Here is a 22,856-nt window from a genome sequence, read left to right on the forward strand (position 1 = left end):
TGCTTCCCTCTGGCCCGCGAGAGAATAACTTACCGAGGTACTTCGATGGCTAGTAGACGTTCCCAGAACTCTTCCCCTAAGGGTGGACCTGCTACGTCTGCCACACGTAAGAAGGTACTCCAAGGCCTCCACGCTCTTCGTCTCACTGCCTTCAGAGTATAGAAAGACTCTCGAGAACTAGAGGTTTTTCGAAGGAGGCAACCAGAGCGATTGTTAGAGCAAGGAGAACATCCACCCTTAGAGTCTACCAATCGAAGTGGGGAATCTTCCTAAACTGGTACAAGTCAGTATCCGTATCCTCGACCAGTACCTCTGTAACTCAAATAGCCGACTTCCTCTTATATCTGAGAAAAGAGCGATCTCTTTCAGCTCCCACTTTCAAGGGTTACAGAAGCATGTTGGCATCAGTCTTCCGTCACAGAGGCTTAGATCTTTTTAACAATAAAGATCTACAGGACCTCCTTAAGTCTTTTGAGACCACGAAGGAGCGTCGTTTGGTTACACCTGGTTGGAATTTAGACGTGGTTCTAAGATTCCTTATGTTAGACAGGTTCGAACCACTTCAATCAGCCTCCCTGAAAGATCTCACCTTTAAGACTCTTTTCCTGATATGCTTTACCAGCTAAAAGAGTCAGTGAAATTCATGCCTTCAGCAAGAACATCGGATTTTCATCCGAAACGGCTACATGTTCTACATCTTGGTTTTCTAGCCAAACACGAGCTGCCTTCTCGGCCTTGACCAATATCGTTCGTTATTCCAAACTTATCGATATGGTTGGAAATGAACTAGAAAGAGTATTATGTCCTGTAGAGCTCTTAAGTTCTATTTTAAAAACCTTTACGAGGCCCGTCTGAAGCTTTATGGTGTTCAGTTAAGAATTCATCTTTGCCTATGTCAGAGAATTCTTTATCCTATTATTTTCAGACTGTTAATACGAGAAGCTCATTCCCTTCTGAATGAGGAAGACCAAGCTTGGCTGAAGGTAAGGACACACGAAGTTAGAGCTATCACAACTTCCGTGACCTTTTAATAAAATAGATCTCTGCAAAATATTTTCGACGCAACCTTTTGGAAAAGCTAATCAGTGTTCGCGTCTTTTATCTTAAGAATGTCCAGTCTCTTTACGAGAACTGCTACACTCTGGGACCATTCGTAGCAACGAGTGCAGTAGTGGTGGGGGCTCCACCACTACAATTCCCTAATTCCAGAACCTTTTTAATCTTTCTCTTGAAATATTTCTGGGTTGTCCGGAAGGCTAAGAAGCCTTCCGCATCCTGGTTGATTTGGCGGGTGGTCAAATTCTTTCTTGAGAAGCGCCTAGATTAGAGGTTGTGATGAGGTCCTTTAGTATGGGTTGCAGCCCTTAATACTTCAGCACCTAGGAGTCGCTCAGCATCCTAAGAGGATCGCTAGGCTCAGTAAGGAAGACGTACTTAAAAAGGCAGAGTAATGGTTCGTCGACTTCCTTACCAGGTACTTATTTATTTTATGTTTGTTATTTTGAATAACGGCTAAAATAAGATACGGGATACTTAGCTTCTTTGTTAACATGTATGCTGGTCTCCACCCACCACCCTGGGTGTGAATCAGCTACATGATCATCGGGTAAGATTAATATTGAAAAATGTTATTTTCATTAGTAAAATAAATTTTTGAATATACTTACCCGATGATCATGAATTTAAGGACCCGCCCTTCCTCCCCATAGAGAACCATTGGACCGAGGAGAAAATTGAGTTCTTGTTGACAAGAAGTACTTGAGTACCTACTCACAGATGGCGCTGTTGTGTACACCCCCACCTGTATAGCGATCGCTGGCGTATCCCGACCGTAGATTTCTGTCGGGCAACAGAGTTGACAGCTACATGATCATCGGGTAAGTATATTCAAAAATTTATTTTACTAATGAAAATAACATTTTTAACATAATTAATTACAGAAATAGACAAAATCACACTAAATTTCAAAATAGATTTAAAACTTCCCATATTGTGATTCCTTCTTGTGACTAGTCATGCTGGAACTAAAAGCAAGGGTGGAAAAAATGGCTGTTGTAGAACAATATCTGCAAACTTGTGCCTGAATACTTGGAGGCTTTTAATTTGTTTAAAAAAAAAAAAGCTGACGAATACATCATTGCAAAAACACACAAAGCTTCGCTAAGTGATTGAAACCATGGAAAGTGCAATAATCACCATCAGTTTCCCATAGGTGAACAATGAACTTAGCCTCCAAAATAGTGTTCTAATTTTCAATATCATAAATAAAAAAGTGCCAAAGTACCCAACACCCATTAATTTTTTATAGCAAATTCTAGGTACACTAGAAATTGTTTGTTCCAACACTAATACAAACCCTCGCTATTTATTGGGATATTAATTTCAGCAGTCTGGAAGTCTAGCCATAAGACATTTTGCGGGGTATAACCACCCACCCGCTGGGTAGCGGGGTTGTGGGGATTTATCTGGCTACCTGTTCACACTCCTGTGTTCTATCGTCACTTTGCATCACTTTTTACTTTAGGTTTGGCAAAAGTAGACTTTCATCTCTCTCTGCTGAACTTTGTCTGGCCTTTGACTTAGTATCTTATTTTTTACTCCTTACTTGTGATTTGCCTCTAGGTGTGGGAACTTTAATTTCCAAGGGAGAGTCACGCCACCTGCATCTGTTCGATAATCTCCTGCTTGGAGGGAGAAGCGTCATCAGCGGCAGCAGGTGTTGTTGGTCTCCTTTTACCGTCCATTGGAGAGACTTCTGTCACTTGTTCGGTCCATATCTGTATCACTCTGACATCGGGACTTTCCCACATGTGGGATCAGCCCTCGCTGGAGTTTTTTATGGGTAACCCCTTTGGGAGGGAGGAACCCAGAGAACAATCTTTGGCTATATTCACAGGTAACACTCAATGTCAACCTTCAATTTGAGCTACAACTCATTAAGGGGAAACGGTGTGTGCTGCCCGAAGGTTCGCCTCCAGTTGTTGGGACTTGTCCTTCTGAGGGGGAGTCCCTCCACCAGCCGCTGTTCGGCAATCTTCCTGTTTGCGGGGAAAATTGCTGACGAGCAGCAGAAGTTGGTCGCCTTTCCCGTGCACGGGCGAGACTTCTTTCACCTGTTTGGTGTCCCCTTCGGTGGATTCCTCCAGCGGGAATTGGATTTGTCAATTCCCCAGCAAGACACTTTTTGTCCAGCAGACTCGTCACACCCAGTTGACTCGTCTCGTTCAGCAGACTCGTCACACCTAGTTGATTTACCTCGCCTTGAAGAACAAGACGTCGTGTAAATAGATCCAATTAATGTAACCACGCATTTCTGACAGTCTTGGAGTATGTAAGTGTGGTACTTTCAGAGACCATACCCAAGAGTAAATTTTTCGTACCATGAAGGTACCCAGCTCTGGGCGGTATGGGATGCAAATGCTCACAAACCTATTGCTAACACTCAACCTCATTTGAGATTGAGCTCTTGATTTCTCAATGGGGATAAAAACCATTACACAACCTGATTCAGTTATCTACAAAGTTTTGAGGGGTTATGTACCGGAAATGCATATTTCCCCAGGAATACATTTGATTTATAAAGTTCATGTATATCCCACAGTTGCTCAAACGCCACACAATTAAACACTTCACATATCTTTTTCAATGACTTTAGGTCTGAGTGCCTGGCATCTGCTTCCTCTTTGCTCTTCAATTACATGATACAATAGAAAGATAACTTAGGTCTGTTCTCATCGTGGGTACACGGTATGAGATGTTACCAGTACAAGAGCAAGGTTTCCTTTTCCTTTCCCCTTTCGTGTTTTGTCTTTAGGGAAATGTTACAATTGTTCGCTCCATGCAAAATAGATTGACTTACGCTTGCTCTTCATGATTGCCATTTTCCCATGATATCGGCCGTGGTCCGTAATCACAAAACTTAGATATGTTACCGTGATCAGGAACTTACAATCTTCATAAGGGTAGAAGAGAGACTAGATATGGTAGGTAGCTCTTCTAGAAGAGGGACACTCTGAAATCAACTTATTGTTTTCTAGTCTTGGATAGTGCCATAGCCTCTGTACCATGATCTTACACCTTCTTGGGTTAGTCTTCTTGCTTGAAGGTACCCTTGGGCACACTATCTTTTTCATGATTTCCTCTCATCACTTCTCTGTTAATCATGTTAGAACCCTTGATACTATAGAATTCTGCGTTTCCAACTAGAGTTGTAGATTGGTTAGTAAAAATAATTGCATGATTGGGAAATCTACAATCATCTACCTTGATTGGAAAATCTATGTCCACTTGCTGTGATTTGGTAATCTGTAAATGTTTACCGCAATTAAAAACTCTACGATCACCTACCGCAGTCGGGAACTCTATGAACGCCTCCTTGATTGGGAAATTTATGACTGCCTAGTGTGATCAGGAACTCTGCATTTGTGTAGAGTAACCAGGAACCATACAATCGCCTTCAGAAGTCGGAATTCCTATCGCCATGTATAGCACTTTGGAAACTTATTACAGTATTGGGAATCATGGTATTGGGAATCATGGTATTGGGAACTACATGATCTGCAATAATGGTTGGAGTTTATACTTGTGTCTTGAGGTTCATCATCTTTATCCACCAGGGAACTAGTTCAGCTGTTCCACTTACCTGATCTTTCACAACTCTACTATAGAAAAAAAATGAGGCAGTAGTCACTGAAGCACAGGATGACCGATCTGGCCTAGTTCACTTGAGACTTGGCCATTCCCTCCATAGTTTTGTAGGAGACGCAGCATTTTTACCAAAAATCTAACCCCCAGGAAGGAATTCCAGTATGGAATATAGGTATTCATGCTTCTGGTACTCAGTCCTATGTGAAACCGAGCTCAAACACTGCTGTTCGGGACGTTGGCGGAAGCCCTTGTTCTTTTCCTTCCAAGGGATGTTCCCAGTACACTTTGGTGACATCATTGCACGAGATCTCCCTAGGTGCTGGTACTATTCCTCAATCTAGGTCTTTCCGCATTCAGCCTCATCCGTCATTAATGTACGCGAAATGTTGGTATGGAATTTTTCAATTCTGATCTCTGCACTTGTACAAACACTGATGCCCTGTCAATCACACTGTTGTTAGGAAGATTCCTCTCCAATCAAGGTCCATTATGCATTTATTCGGGAAGAAGGCACCGGCACTGCAGTTCTGACTTCGTCTAGTGAAATTCCTTAGGCTATAATGATTGATAGCATCATGGTTCCCGGGCTTTTTACAGACACCCTCCCCAATCAATCAACCAGAAGAGTCCACATTGGCAGTATGGATCCAAATGGAATGAGGACACATGTCCTGACACCTTAGTCCTTCATCGGGGAATTTACTTCCATGGCCAGCTTAAAAGTTATAAGAGGTGTGATTGCTGGGTGATCACACATATTTGCTGCACTATGACAAGTACACTAAATTAATGTGAGCAAGCACCAAGAACAAAGCTGCCTTGATGGGCCATTTGAAACCCATTGTCTAAGATAGTAGTTACCCCTTAAGGAAGTCAGTTACAATAGTTGCATTTCGGTTCTCATGGAGGGAATGACATCAGAACGGTAATGGTGGAAGAGTGTACAAGCAGATTTCCTCTTTTACCGACAGCTAGCCCTAAGCACCCAGGCCCATCAGCAAAAGCCATTTGAAGATCATCAACCTTTAGCGAGCTATGAGAAATTATCTGGGTTTTCCTCCCTGGCAAGGTTCAGACAGTGCTCTAAGAGGGGGGAGGAGGAAATTGCAGAAATAATCACGGAACTCAGTGACTTTCTACAGCTTCTATGAGTGATTACATGCCGGGAAGTGCAACATTCTAGACCTGCTTGTTAGGTTTGCTTATGATCTACTAAAACTCATCCCGTAATGGTTGGAAGGGAGGTGACACGACGGCTGCCGAGAAAATTGACAGACTAATACAGTTGACTCATGAATGGAATAGTGTGCGTATAATTTGGAGAACGGTCATATTTTGTTCTTCAGACAATTCAGACTGATTATGACTATCCAAGTACAGTTCATCATAGGAATGATGCTGACGACATTCCTCAACACTTGAAGGACACATACTATTTGGTCTGTTCCCTATGTCCTACAGGATGTTTGCTCTGCTTTATCTTTGTGGGAAAGTTGTTACAAATTTAAAGATGTGCTTTAGACTAGCTACCACTCCCCCAGGTGTTCACTTTAGTTTTTTGAGCACTTTCAATAGGCACTCGTCCACACACTCTTCTCACCGATTGCTGCCCTTTTACCTTCCTACAGGAAAATCTCGTTACCACTGGGACTGACTGCTACTTGTCTTGATGGGTATGGTGGCTTCCGACAAAGAATCCTAGCAACAGTGCCTTCCAGATAGACAAAGATGACAACTTCAGATACTTCCCCTGTTGAAGAAAAGGCCTGTCCCTCATGGCCATCTTGTAATTGCTCTATTTGTTCACAAATTTTATTTACAACCAGAGCTCCTCTACCTTTGAATTGGGTGACAACAGGAATACTACCGCTAGAGAGTTATTGGATCCTTTGACTGGCCAGACAGTAATACATTGGATCCCTCCCTCTGGTTATGGCTCATTTTTTCTTTGCCTACACATACAGCAAATAGCCTGGCCTATTCTTTATACATTCTCGTCTTTTCTCATACACATAACACTGAAATTGCCAAACACTTCTTCGATCAAGGGGCTATTTACTGTACTGTAATTGTTCAATGCCTACTTTCCTCTTGGTATAGGTAGAAGAGACTCTTTAGCTATGGTAAGCAGCTCTTCTAGGAGAAGGACATTCCAAAATCAAACCATTGTTCTTTAGTCATGGGTAGTGCCATAGCCTCTGTACCATGGTCTTCCACTGTCTTGGGATAGAGTTCTCTTGCTTGACGGTACACTTGAGCACAATATTCTATTTTGTATTTTTCTTTTTTTTTTTCTTTAATCTTTATTTTTTTTCTTCCTCTTGTTTTACAGTATTGAAATGGTGTGTAGGGCAAGCTTAATTGAAAGTCCATGGGTGCCTGGTGGTTTATCAATAGGTTGCCTTTTCCTTTTACGATGCTTTTTCTTTTCAAAACCATCCTTACTGTCCTCCCTTCAGTTGAAGTGACTATCCTGAAGGTATTTAGCTTTGCATGGTGTATCGGCTCCTCCATATTGACCAGTTTTTCTGACTTTTTTTTTTCTAGTCTATGGGTTTGATCAATTGCTTTATATTTCTGCACATATTATTCTTGTTATCATTCTTGTTTATATGATCTTCAGGTATGATGTATCTTTTTTATTACAATTGTTATGCACTCTGGAGACATTGAGCAAAATCTGGGACCAGTATGTTAGATTTTGTCAATGTTGCTTACTGTATTGCAATATTCGTGGTCTTCATGCAAATATTCAAGACCCTACAATTGCGTCCAGACAGTATGATATTCTTTTGGTTTCTAATATGATGTACTCATCTGAGCTCCTCATAACTGGTTTTAAGAAGCCAATAATATTGAAATGTGATGCCATCCCTAGGGCCAGGGGAATGGCTGTGTATATTAGGACTGAGTACCCTGCTTATCATAAGTCCTTATATCAATGTGGATGTCATGAGATTCAAGTATTATTTGTGTTCGATCTACCGGAATCCTGACATGGATGGTTCTATCTTCGATTGTCTTCTTACCATTATGGCTAAGATACAAGATGATGATAGAAAGGCTTCTTTGTCTGTGTTGGTGATTTCAGTGCTCACCATAAGGAGTGGTTAAATTTTGTTTCTCCTACTGATTGCCATGGCTTAAGAGCTTTAGACTTTGCCTCTGAATCAGGCTGTGAGCAAATCATAAGTGAAGCTACTCACAGGTCTGGTAACTACTTGGACCTTGTATACACCAACTCCCCTGGCGTTATAACAAGTAAGATTGGTTTTCCAGTTGGGACATCTAATTATGCTTTGATTTCATTAGTAGTGAAGACTGAGCAACCTGACAATGATGTATCTTACTCGTGTAAGATTTTATGAATTCGCAAGCAGACTGGAATGGATTTTGCATGATATTTTGGGCTTGAATTGGTCATAATTGTATAGTAGTGTTTTTTCTGTAGTTGCTTTGAATGTCAATCTAGTCAACATAATTTATAGGCGTATCCCTTCTCGTGTACTAAGGTACCGAGTTAAGGACAAACCATGGCTATACTCAGCTTAGAGCTTTTGCTCAGAGAGTTTATGCTTCAACTGAAAAAGAATACAATTTAACCATGAAAGAAACCCTTTCTGGTACAACCCAGGAGCATAAGTGATGGACTACCCTTAAATCTCTTCTCTTTGGTGTAGATGCAACAGTTCCTCCTTTACTTAAACCAGATGGCTCTGTCACTCTTCAAAGGAAAAGGGCAACCCTTTTGGCAGATATGTTTGACAGCAAGCAGAATAATGAGAAAATCTGACTCATTCCTGTTTTCCTGAGGCTAAACTACCCTAACTAGCTGAGATTTTTGATCTCGTGAAATTAAAACACACTTGATGGACCTTGATGCTTTTTGAGGTTTAGACCCAAATGGTATTTTTTCTTTGTTTTTTATAAAGGCTGCAGATTTCTTAGCTCCAAAGTTATCTGTTATTTTGCGCAAGTTAGCAGGAAGAGGAGCTTTTAACACTTGTGGGAGGATTGGTAATGATACTCCACCATGTAAATGAGTTTGTGGTAGCTCAAGTCCAACTGATAACCGCCCAATATCCATAACTCCCACGTTATCTAAAGTTTTTGAACGTCTTTTGGCAAAACGTCTTGATAGGTTGACTGAAGGTAATCATCTGTTCCCTAGTTTGCAATTTGGTTTTCGTAAAGGCCTTGGAGCCTGTGATGCCCTTCTTACAATCTCCAATGTTGTACAGAAATCCCTGGATTGTGGTCAGGAAGTTTGTACGATGGGGCTTGATTTTAGTTCTGCCTTTGACCGTGTTAATCATGAGGCCCTTGTTTTCAAACTCAAAAAGTTGGGAGTGGGTGGGTCGTTTCCTAGGATCATTATTGAACTTTTAAGTGATATATCACAATGAGGAGTTGTTGTTGGGCACCATGTGAGTATAGGAATGTGATATCTGGTGTTCCTCAGGGTAGTGTTCTTAGTCCATTACTTTTCATACTATATACACATGACATATGATTTGATCTAGAAAACAAGCTTGTTGCATAAATTCCCTCTCCTGATTGTAGATCTGGGGTTGCTGATTCCCTTAATAGATATCTAGCTAAAATTAGTGTGTGGTGCAAATTGTTGTATAAAGTTGAATTCTAACAGGACTCAAAAGTATGATTGTAAGTAGGTCAAGGACTGTGGCTCCTTAACATCCGGATCTCAGCATTGATAACGTTTCTTTAACTTTGTATAACTTTTAAGATTTCAAGTGTGATTCTCGACAGCAAATTTACTTTTGAGAGAAACATTAGGTTTGTCTTTTCTTCAATTGCACAAAAAATTGGCTTTTGAGGAAGTCTCTCAAGATTTTTGGTGATCAATCAATTCTGAAGAAGTGTTTTAATTCTTTCATTTTACCTTGTTTTGAGTATTGCTCTCCTATATGGTCTTCAGCTGCTGATTCTCATCTTAATTTGCTGGACAGGAACTTACGGTCTATTAAATTTCTTATTCCTGATCTAGATATTAATCTCTGGCACCACCATTGAATTAGTTCATTATGCATGTTGCATAAGAATTTTTATAATTCTGACCATCATTTACTTTTAGATCTTCCCGGACAGTTCCATCCTGCTCGTAATATTAGGTATGCAGTCAATTCTAATAGTGAGGCCTTCTCCATCATGAGGCTCAATACTACACACTACACTTAGAAGTTTTATTCCAGCTGTGACCAAGTTGTGGAATGATCTTCCTAATCGGGTAGTTGAATCTGTAGAACTTCAAAACTTCAAACTCGCAGCAAATGTTTTTATGTTGAACAGGCTGACTTATGTCCTTTTATAGTTTCTATATCAAATATCTCTCTTAATGTTGTTAATGTTTTTAAAATTATTTATTTTAATTTTCATTACTCCTCTTGTAGTTTATTCCCTTATTTCCTTTCCTCACTAGACTATTTTTCCCTGCTGGAGCCCTTGGGCTTATAGCATCTTGCTTTTCCAACTGGGGTGTAGCTAACCTAGTAATAATGATAATAATAATACCACCTTAGTTGTTGCATGACAAGCTCCGTTTTGCGGAGAATGGATGAAATGCTTGACTGAATTCCCTCCCGTCTATAGGATGTGATAGGAGGAAGGATTACTCCTCTGTCTCAACCTACCAGGAATGCTTGCAGAACTTCCTTATTAGTTTTCCTAATGCATTTGGTAGTGATGTATGCCAATAAATGCTTCCAGCCATGCCTGAATTCACAAAGGGGCCCTGTTTTCAAACACTTCTCAAATAAGTGCTCTTATGAGTAGAAGACCTGATACTGCTGCGCAAGGTTCTCTCAAGCAAGAGTATGATCGAGCAAACACACTAAATCTTTAGTTTCATTGTATGTATTTAGGCTATCTTTACATCACTGTGTGACAGAAAAGGCTCAGTTTTTCACCATTACTTGTTCTGTTTGCCTTGCAGTATGATATGAAGCCTTTTGGATTCAAGTTGAAGATGCCTTCCAAAGATTTTCTGCCTTTCTTGCCCTGTTTCTCTAACAACTCACCAGTCGATAAAAGATATTAAGACCTTGATCACTCTGTAACAGTCACAGGTTTAATAGTATCTGGGTGAGCTATTTATCTCTTTCTTTATTGTGGAAGCTCCCCAATTTGCGGATTAATGATATTTAGTCCCCGATCCTGGGCTCTTCAAGAGAATTATTATTACACTCCTGAAGAGCCAGGGTAGTCGGAGTCTTTACCTCCTAGGGGCTAAAGTTGCTTGGTGTTTCCAAAAGTTCTCAGGTCTTTCAATTGAATCTGCTCAAACTCAGGTTATTTTTGGCAAAGTGAGTAGCAAAATGGCATGTACTTTCCTGTGATGCTAGCCATTCTAAAGGATAGAATAAGATTGCCATCTCCTTTCTTCAGCAGTTTACAGTGTGGAACTTTAATCCAAGTAACCATGCCTTGATGAACTTGAATCCAAGTAACCATGCCTTGATGAACTTGAATCCAAGTAACCATGCCTTGATGAATATGAATCCAAGTAAGCATTCGTTGATGAACTTGAATCCAAGTAACCATGCCTTGATGAATATGAATCCAAGTAAGCATTCGTTGATGAACTTGAATCCAAGTAATCATTCCTTGATGAACTTGAATCCAAGAAATCATGCCTTGATGAACTTGAATCCAAGAAACCATGCCTAGATGAACTTGAATCCAAGATACCATGCCTTGATCAATCTTCCTTTCCTCCCAGCAAAGGCTATTAGTGGGGCAAGAATGAATTACTTTCCTTTTCTTTGAGGGAGGGGGCACTACGAATCTTCCTCCCCTACAGAAGGAATAAGAGATCCTGGAATGTTGTTACTTTTGTACACCAGCTTGTGCTGTTATATTCTCTTATATAAAGAACTCTGGTTTATATAGTTAAGAAAAATACAAAGTACTTCCTAATTTTGTTGCATTTTTCAGCATTCTTAGAGTTATAGGATAGATGGCTTAACCTAAGTTATAGTTTTCATAAGATTGTTAGCTACAATATATAACCTGCAGCTTAGATTCATGCAAAGGGGCACTAAATCCTGTGATCCTGCAATTCCATGAAAACTCTCGCTAGAGTTTCGGTGATGTAAATACTAATAGTAAAAACAATTATTAATTTGTTAGTTGATGAAAGATGAGATTAATAATTCATTTAGATAATAGGCCAGTCAAAAGACAAAGATAGGATAGGCCAGACAGTGTTGGATAAAGGCAAGATTACACAGTTGATAGATAAGGGTGGATAGATTTTTCATTGATTTGAGGTAACATTGTTTAATCATTGGAAAACGACATTGTACGTATGTTTATTATTCTAAAAGACAAGATTCAGGTCAGACCAAGTTGTCAGTTTAATATTTGGTTCATGTAGTCCATGAATGACATAAAACAGTAAGTCAAAAACAATAGTATTGAATAAGCTTGTCAATGAACTAATCTAGAGAGAAATCTAGAGAGTGTGAGAGTGAGTGTGTTAACCAGCAAAACCACTTGATCAATGTTATAGGATAGTGCGAATTAGTTTCTGGAGGATCCATACATTATCAATTGAAAATTGAGTGTGCCATTTCAGTCACGAGAGTGGTACTTTTGCTTCATATATCCAGGAAGTTATTAAGTCTATTTTTGTTTTTCTGTTTTTAAGAAAGTAAAAACACCACACCAATTATTCCTTTGCACAGTACTGAACTCTTGTCTACTAAGTAAAAGTTTGCACCTAAAACTTACCATGTCAATGAACCCATTTTTTGCCCAGAATTTAAACAAACCTTTTTTTATGAACATTTAATGAGTATTGTGTGTATTTGACCAGTTATCCTGGAGGTATGAGGTAGAATGTTTTATTCAGGGAATTCTGGTTTATTTTTCTCTCTTGAAAATTAAAAGACTCGTTAGTCAGTGGATTACCCGAGGCCAGACATTCGATTGTTGTACTGCAGCATTTCCTTGTTAGCATTCAGGCAGTAATACTTTTTCGCTTTACGAGATCTAATTTTACTTGTGATATTTGCTTTTGTAAATGCCATGAACATTTCTAGTTTTTAATTATTTCCTATACCTGTATTTTATATTTAAATACATTAGAATATTTTATATTTATAGTTTATCGTAGAGAATTATACTACTAAAAGTAGTCTTGATATGGAAATGCACACTAAAATATTTGAATAAGACACATTTCTCTAGGCCACAATTAATATCCTTTATTTTTTCAGACTAAAATCATCAAACCCAGGAAATTAGAACTGCAAATGTGCACATTCCCATTGACATCAAGAGGAATATTAGTAGCAAAAAATCTTGTATTTACTACAGGAAAACATCCATTGTATATCCAAGGAAGACAAGATAATCGGATAATTTTATTGATTCCTGATATCAAACGGACCACGGACTAGTCTCTACTATCAAAGTGTTTTCTGTAGTAGTATATTACCCTCATCAGAAATAGCATTCATGACAGTAATACAAATATCTGGAAATGTTCAATTGACCAGTCATTTATATCCCTTAGGTTCTATAGCCATCAGTAACTGAAGATTAAGAAAAATTATAGTTGAGTAATATATTTTTTTACAATTAAGATATTACCATATTATTTTTCAAGTTTATCAAAGTGTGTATTTCTTGAAGCATTGGAATTTGATTGTTAAAACCATTAGCTATTACTTAGTCTAGTAATAAGTATTTTATTTGCTCTTAATCTTTACACAGTCTGTGCTCAATCAAATAATTCTAGCTAGTTTTTAATCCTATGCAACTTTGCATAAAAGAACACGATATTTTGTTCTAGTAAATTCTAAGCACCCAAATTTCAACTTGAAAATTAAGTCCTGATCAACATTAGTGAGTTGCTTTGATTTCTAATTAAAACTTGATTGCAGTCTCCTAGTTATTTGATATAAATATAGAACAATTACTTGTTCAGTTACCCAAAAATTAGTAAGAGAATATGAATTTACTGAATGTTCGATGGATTCATATAACCTTTTGAAATAATCAGCCAGAATTTTGGGTATGTTGAATATATTGTATTTTATATGTGAAGATGCTTTTGAAATAAGGAGGAAATTAAGTATTGAAACCAATTAAGAGCAATGTATACAAGGAAGAGTTTCTTCCTTAGAAATTGGTTGTTCATGATTTCAATTTTCAATAACTAGCTGTTAAATCAAATGTCAATTTCCTCTGGACCTCTTAACGTCTACTGTAGAGTTTTGTAAAGTACTGTAAACAAGTTCTCTAAAATTATGACTGAAGGAAAATTGACATTATCTTTTTGCTAGTTGATTCAAATTCCTTATATAATCAGTATATTAAAGTACCTTAATTCCATGGGCATATAACCTACAATTAATTATCTCAACTCTTATGAAAATCTTCCATCTTAAGAATATCCTTTCATCTTTGTCTCTGTATACTTTTTCATCTGTCTTTTGATACTGTCATCTAATTATTAGCAACTGTCATTGAATTTTCTTTACCGCAACGTCAAATCTATGCTAATTTTTTTGTAACAAGATATGAATGTTTAAAGGCTGGTCATGAATGCCAAGGGCAAGGGACAGTGACATTTCCCTTTCGAGTAGGACAATGCCCCAGAGACTGACTATATATACATATGATCAGCACCCAATCCCCCCTCTCCACCCAAGCTAGGACAAAGGAGGGCCAGGCAATGGCTGCTGATGATTCAGCAGATGGACCTATAGGTTCCCCTAACCTTCCTCAATTCTTGGCTCACAAGGATGGCGAGATTACTGCGACCAAAGAAACCAAGTTTGAGCGGGACTCAAACCCCAGTCTGGCGTTCACCAGTCAGGGACGTTATCACATATGGCCACCACAAGGAAATAGACTTTAGATAGTAACTATTATAAATAAAAGTCTAGCTCTCTAATTAACTACATCTTGCCAGTGCTCTTGACTTACATGTTTTAAAATAAGTCAAATTTACTTCTCTCACAATAATGGCATAATCTGTTTGAATGAAAATTTTGTGTAACGCCCCAGTACTAGAATATTTCTTTCATATTCAGTTAAAGATTTTCCATTTTACTTATCAAATAGTTCAACATATTTTGCAAACAACATATACATTTATCTTGTGTAACTGGAAGCAAGAAAAGTCATGAATAAAATATTTCTGAATATTTGTGAAGGGAATCATTGTATTAAAGGCCTGTAATCTCATTGTTAAGCACTAGAAGGCTAATTTAGCGTCTCTCTCTCTCTCTCTCTCTCTCTCTCTCTCTCTCTCTCTCTCTCTCTCTCTCTCTCTCTCTCTCTCTCTCTCTCATATCTTGAAATCAAGGTTATATCCACAATAGAAAATATGCCTTTCAATGTAAGTTTAAATTGTTTAAAACTGTTTTGTCTCAGGTGTTTAGTTTAATATTAAAACTTCATATCAGGCATGTTTTAGTGTTTTTTGCTAAATTGATAATTTACTTAAAATATTATTTTTATTATTCTGGTCATGGATAGCAATCCAAATGCTTGTTTGTAGTAGATTTTTTTTTCTCAAAATATTTGGACAATTGTAATTAAAAGGGTAAAATCTCTTGTACACTGATTTTAAATTTTTGAGACTAGTATTCATTATACAGATAATGTTATCAACTTGCCCTTGCTAGTCTATAATGTAGTCTGTGTAGGTAATAATAGTTGTATTTTTGGAGCATTTTATAAATCAAATTCATATTAGGTCTTATGAAAGGAATGGTAATTCAATATGAGTTCCAGGGAAGCATTACTTTTGCTTGATCGTCTTGAAAACAAAGGAAACTAATAGAGAAATGGTTTTAAATCAACAATCATGAAACATTTTTTTAAAGTGAATGTTCTAAGAAAGGTTTTAATGTAAAACTTAATTTATTTACGAAAGGCTTAAGAGTAGTTTCACGGAATTTTTTTTTTTCTCGATTTGGATGTTCTAAGAAAGGTTTTAATGTAAAATTTAGATTATTCTTCAAAGGCTTAAAGGAGGAAATATACATTATAAAAGAGTTAAGGTTAAAATTTTGTGAAGAGAAAGATCAGACACATCTAGTTCCTGATACGTATGTTAAATTTAAAGGGATTCAGGAGGGGGAATTGTACAAAGTCATTTCTTTGCAGGAAAAAAAAATAATCGGTTCGCGATCAATTATTTAGGACAGTACATACATACATATATCAAGGCACTTCCCCCAATTTTGGGGGTGGGGGCGGGTAGCCGACATCAACAAATGAAACAGAAAAAGGGGACCTCTCCTCTTTACTTTTCTCCTAGCCTGATAAGGGACTCAACCGAGTTCAGCTGGTACTGCTATGGGTGCCACAGCCCAACTTCCCCCCACCACAGATGAAGTTTCATAATGCTGAATCCCCTGCTGCTGCTACCTCCGCGGTCTTCCAAGGTACCGGAGGAAGCAGCAGAGCCTACCGGAACTGCGTCACAATCGCTCGCCATTCATTTCTATTTCTAGCACTGTCTCTTACCTCTCTCACATCTATCCTCCTATCACCCAGAGCTTCCTTCACTCCATCCATCCACCCAAACCTTGGCCTTCCTCTTGTACTTCTCCCATCAACTTCTTTAGCAGACAGCCATTTTCCATTCTCTCAACATGGCCAAACCACCTCAACACATTCATATTCATTCTAGCTGCTAATTCATTTCTTACACCCATTCTCCTGTTCTCACCCTCACTACTTCGTTCCTAACCTTGTCTACTCGAGATACACCAGCCATACTCCTTAGACACTTCATCTCAAACACATTCAATATCTGTCTCCGTCAGTTGGTACAATCACTTTCTCATACAGAACTCTCTTTACATTCATGCCTAACCCTCTAATTTTTACTACTCCCTTAACTGCCCCCAACACTTTGCATCCTTCATTCACTCTGTAACATACATCTGCTTCCACTCCACCATTTGCTGCAACAACAGACCCCAAGTACTTAAACTGATCCACCTCCTCAAGTAACTCTCCATTCAACATGACATTCAACCTTGCACCACCTTCCCTTCTCGTACATCTCATAACCTTACTCTTACCCACATTAACTCTCAACTTCCTTCTCTCACACACCCTCCCAAATTCTGTCTCTAATCGGCCAAGCCTTTCTTCCGCGTCTAACCAGTACAGTATCATCCGCAAACAACGACTGATTTACCTCCCGTTCATGGTCATTCTCGTCTACCAGTTTCAATCCTCGTCCAAGAACTCGAGCATTCACCTCTCTCACCACTCCATCAACATACAAGTTAAACAACCACGGCGACATCACACATCCCTGTCTCAGCCCCACTCACCGGAAACCTATCGCTCGCTGCATTTCCTATCCTAACACATGCTTTACTACCTTCGTAGAAACTTTTCATTGCTTGCAACAACCTTCCACCAACTCCATATAACCTCATCACATTCCTTATTGCCTCCCTATCAACTCTTATCATACGCTTTCTTCAGATCCATAAACGCAACATACACCTCCTTACCTTTTGCTAAATGTTTCTCGCATATCTGCCTAACTGTAAAAATCTGATTTGTACAACCCCTACCTCTTCTAAAACCATCCTGTACTTCTAAGATTGCATTCTCTGTTTTATTTTTAATCCTATTCATCAGTACTTTACCATACACTTTTCCCACCACACTCAACAAACTAATACCCTTTGAATTACAACACTCATGCACATCTCCCTTACCCTTATGTAGTGGTACAATACACACACAAACCCAATCTACTGGTACCATTGACAACACAAAATGCATATTAAACAATCTCACCAATCATTCAAGTACAGTCACACCCCTTCCTTCAAAATCTCAGCTCTCACACCATCCATGCCAGATGCTTTTCCTACTCTAGTTTCATCTAGAGCTCTCCTCACTTCCTCTCTTGTAATGTCTCTCATTCTCATCTCCCATCACCGGCACCTCAATACCTGCAACAGCAATTATATTTGCCTCCCTATTATCCTCAACATTCAGTAAAATTTAAACATATTTTGCCCACCTTTTCCTTGCCTCCTCTCCTTTTAACAACCTTCCATTTCCATCTTCCACACACACTTCAATTCTTGAACCAGCCTTCCTTACTCACTTCACTTCACTTTCCAAAACTTCTTATTCTATTCATAGGAATGACCCAATCCCTGACCCCACCTCAGGTCAGCTGCCCGCTTTGCCTCACTTACCTTGTGCTGTACTTCCACATTTTTCTCTCTATATCTTTCATACTTCCCTACACTATTACTCTGCAGCCATTCTTCATAAGCCCTCTTTTTCTCAAATTCCACTTTTACCTTCACTCCTTCATTCCACCATTCACTGCCCTTCCTCATGCTGCCTCCAACAAACTTCTTGCCACACACATCACTTGCAATCCCAACAAATTTTTCTTTAACTAACTTCACTCTTCCTCTAAATTACCCGTTTCTCTTACTTTTACTTCGTCATATGCCAGTTTCAACCACTCTTGATATTTACATTTTACCCCCGATTTTATTAGCTCTTAAACCCTCACTAGCTCCCTTTTACATCCACCTACTCTATTCCCCCACTCTTTTGCTACAACTAATTTTCCTTCCACCAAAAAATGATCAGACACCGTTAGCCATACCCCTAAACGCGTGCACGTCTTTCAATCTTCCAAACATTCTTTTAGTTATCAACACACATTCCAATAACGCCCTTTCTACCTCTCTTCTATTTGCCACTCTTACCCATGTATACTTGTTTTTATCTTCCTTTCAGAAAAAGCTAGATCTTATCACCATCTCTTGCTCAACACAAATCTGCCAGTCTCACCACTCATTTTCACCTGGTACGCCATACTTCCCAATGACACTTTCTACCTCTCCAGCGCCCACTCAAGCATTTGTCACCCATGACAACTATGTAATTCCTTCTACCCATTCCTTCTACACCTAGTAAATTCATTCCTGAACTCATTCCGCTCTTCTTCACTTTTCTCACAACCGGGCCCATACGCACTGACTAAAGCCCAACATTCCCTACCCAACCTAACCCTTACCCACATTAACCTAGATGATATCTCCTTCCATTCCACTACTTTACCTGTCATCCATTCACTCGGCAATAAAGCCACACCTTCTCTTGCTCTTCCCCTTTCAATCCCAGACACACTACCAGACATTCCACCAAACGTCACGGGACAATGGGAGAAATAATTACTTATTTGTTTTCCTGTTGGTGCCCTTGGGCTTATACCATGTTGCTTTTCCAAGTAGGGTTATGGCTTAGCTTGTAATAATAATATAGTGTGGTTAAACAAAATGCCCAAAAGATTCCTTTGTGTAACATTTTGTAGTATGATTTTTATGTTAGTACTTTTAAAGAAATAACATTTACAGATTTAGAGGCTAGCATTCTGGTTGAGATTTTTAATTGCAATAGAAATGTGGGTTATATCTGTCAAACCTATCTAAAGTATTTTTATATGTAGAATTACTTTGCATATCTAAAATATTAACCATATAAATAGGATATGGATTAAAAATGGCAATTAACTAGAGTTCAAATGCTTAAAATCAGTTTCGTTTTATATAGAATAAGAAACTTGTCATTTACGAATTTATTAGATACAATTATTAATTCTTAAAACGTAGACATGAAATTTTTGTATACAATTAAATTTATATTGGTTATAGCCTATTGATTATTTCGAATATTTTGTTGTAAATAAATGTCAGTTATGGACAAAAATACTTGAAGATGCAAAAGCAATGGTCCTGAATGATAATGTTTGGCCAAAAGTGATCTACCATACGTAATAGTATGTGTACATATAATCAATGAGTAAAGGTAGATGATCCAGTATTTGAACATAAAAGGCTAAAAATTCCCTCTGAGAGGTGTTACCTTAACATAGTAAAAGGCTTTGTGTACAGTATCGTCAAGGCCAGCAAAGCTGTGCTAGTCAGGGTCACCCATACTAGGATGGTTTGCTGTGAGCAATCTGAGTAAAGTCTCCCATCTTCACCAATCCGCAATGGCCAGCCTGGTGATGAAATGGCCAGACTGCAGACGTGATAAGGACATGTTTGAACCCTTAGCTCTGCAGTGGACAAGAAATCACTGCATTTGTTGGTTAGTAATATAGACATTACGGACTACTGTACTATTATCATATCCTAGGTTCAATATAGAGATAGAAAGGATTTATACGTGATATTGAGTTGGAGATATCTGAACAGCTAATAAGAATCAACTTATTCTCTCATTACTGAAATGCAACAAGTTCATTAATTCTTAAACTTGAGATAGAAATGTAAGTCTTATTTTTAAAAACTAAATTTGCACACTCGCAATGTTTTTAATATTGATACTGAAGGCAATAATGGACACAGTTTGCTTGTCTGTATAGGGGAATGTTTCAGTCATAGGCCTATAAGACACTCCCTATCCATCAGTTACAATTTGGAAAATATAATAACAGAATTTACAATTCTGGTGAAATATTAAATAATCGACCCCACCCCATTTAATAAACCTTACGAATAACCACTAGAGATAGTCATTCCTGTCATGAACAAAGTTTATGCTAAATGGCTATTCAGGTGATTAGTATAACGATTAAGAATTCGCATATCTGATTTATAATGAAGCTAGGATACGACAAAAGTATTCAGTAATGCCCATATTGCAAAACTTGAGCATCTATCTACCTTTACTTGTTCAATATCTACATCATTCTTATTACAAATATATACGTATTTTTACTAAAAATTATCATTCGGAACGTTGCTATTGTATTTTGAACGTTTTCGTCATGGGAAATGCTTATAGAGTATCCTCTATATTTATAACTATGCATTTGAAATCGTAACTTTGTGTATCTCTGCTCTTTGGTGTGTATCTTGAAAATTTAGAATATCTGTTATATGTAACAGACCTTTGTAGTAATTATATTTCTGTGTATCATGTAAATTAAACTCTTAATATATTTTTTTGCATAGTCAAACATTGTTATATTTGGAGAATTTGGAAATAAAATGCATTTAAAAGGTATTGAATTTTTAATTTAGTCCACCTTGTACATTAAAATAGAAAATGGTATGAAGAGTAAAAGAAGAGAACGGAATGAAAGTGAAAAGAAAACGGAATAGAAAGAGAAAAATTAAGATAAACCCCATATGACAGTGTTCTCCCCAATCGGCCCCCCTCCCCTTCTCATACCAGCAAAATGCCTTATTCCCCACGAAAAATGGGCCAAAAGGGTCATGAAATAGTCCTCTCTCTCACCTAGCCACTTGTCCATTAAGACTGTTATTATCCCCCACGTACAAAGTTCGTTCAAACACCAACCCCCAATTTGGGATGAGAGCAGCAACACCAGTATTTTGTGATATATTGAAAGTCAAGATAGCCGAAACTGGGTGTATTTTATTTAGGACCAAAGCCCACTTCTTAATCCAAACTTCTGCCACGCAGGCCTTTTCCTGACTAAAGTCATAACAAAAGCCTTGTTATTTCCATTAATATTCCTCAAAAGCCTCTTATTTAATCTTGAAGCTATCAGATTAATATTTTAGATACACAATTATCTAAATATTATGGACTTAAAGCTTCCAATAAACACTAAATGGCAGAAGAAAACCAGGAATAAGTTAGACTTTTATTGTAGAAAATTGAATGTCAAACATTAGACAGGTTTCAGTGTAATCAGTTGAGTTATATGATGGAAACACAAACACTATGAAATCAATGACATATATAAGTATCAGATTCATGTAAACCCCATTTTCTGAAAGCTTTAAACACACAATTTCCAAAGAAAACTTGACGTTTGTCATGCATTACGTTGGCAGTTCGAACAAGAATGGCTTTTAGGCGAGTCACCCTTCATTGAACATGGTGCGCGGAATGACAGAACGTACAGTTTTCTTTGATTACCTTGTCAGTATCCGTTTTCTTTCTTGAGAACACGTTACTGCTGATGCGTTTGAAGCTCAGCATTTGAGGTTACATACAGCATGATTGTGTATAACGTAAGTAGTGCTTTCTCTAATAGAATGGTAAAATTATTAATATAAAAAGAAGGAAAAGAAAAGCCCACCAAGGCCATCCCCTTTCCCACCTAGTAACCGGACACTTAAGCAAAGTTTTATTCTGAGGAAGCAATGTTACTAGGCCCTTGAATGCTTTCCTTTTCCTTCTTTTTTTTTTTCTTTTTTTATTGATAATTTTACAAACATTGATATCGGGATTGTAATTTAAAGAGTTCAAGAATAGTTTACAGCTCTCCTGAAGTTAAACGTTAAAACAGTTATATAATTATCTACATTACTAGGTCTATAGGGCAGATTCCAGCAATTATTGTTACGTTATCTAATTTTACACATAGACAAGAAACAAAAATCGTTGATATTCCTAGAATGGAAGACAAAATAAAGATCTAAAAGAAGCAAGAGAGTCGTTTTCAAGCCTTTGTTGCAATTTCTGAGGGATCCATTACTACAGACACCTGAAGCTCGGTCAATAGCAGACAAGATTCACAAATGCCAAGATGCCTCCCAGTCTCGCCCCATTTCATACACATGATTGAGTCGGGTAAAAGAGAAGACACGAGCAAGACTACTGCCCTGACCATCCTTGCTGCCTCTCCCAGCAGACAGTCAGATCGGACCGAAGTACGCATTCCTCTTACTCGTGGACACCTAATCACTTTAGCTGTGCAATAAAGTTCTCGAATGCAAACCCTAGGAAAAGTGACACTGGAAAGCGAGTTTAAACTGAGATACTTTCTAAACTTTATAAAATCAATATTATTTTGTTGAAAATAGTGTCATTAACTTTAGAATCTAAAGCTAATGACACTATTTTCAACAAAATAATATTGACTTTATATAACCATATATAGAAAAAATAACTATGAAAATACTATTTTTACATGCAGCTTGACAATGTTAAGAAACATATGATTCTAATTGCAAATTTACCTATTGTTGGAGGTACAATAAGTCCTAATAAAAATTTTATATAACTTAGGCCTACAACCAATACCCGAAAAGTATACAACTCCTGGAAATATGAGTAGGCCTTGCTTACATAACATTGAAATTAAACAAAATCACTCCCACAAGATACTATCCTCAGCGTATAAGCCAGATTATACTATCATCATATAATTATTTACAATATACTCCTCCTCTTATAATCTCTTT

At 38.0% G+C, this 22,856-nt stretch overlaps 1 long non-coding RNA gene across 1 annotated transcript in view; it reads left to right on the forward strand.

Annotated features, from left to right (window-relative positions):
* Positions 1 to 14,025, forward strand: part of LOC137652088 (uncharacterized) — a 63,648-nt gene extending 49,623 nt beyond the window's left edge. Inside the window, exon 5 of the long non-coding RNA XR_011046177.1 lies at positions 12,888 to 14,025. This is a non-coding gene — a long non-coding RNA (uncharacterized lncRNA). The remainder of the gene's footprint in view (positions 1 to 12,887) is intronic.
* Positions 14,026 to 22,856: the final 8,831 nt, after the last annotated feature.

This window comes from Palaemon carinicauda, chromosome 13 (assembly GCF_036898095.1).
Source record: "Palaemon carinicauda isolate YSFRI2023 chromosome 13, ASM3689809v2, whole genome shotgun sequence".
Taxonomy (NCBI): Eukaryota; Metazoa; Arthropoda; class Malacostraca; order Decapoda; family Palaemonidae; genus Palaemon; species Palaemon carinicauda.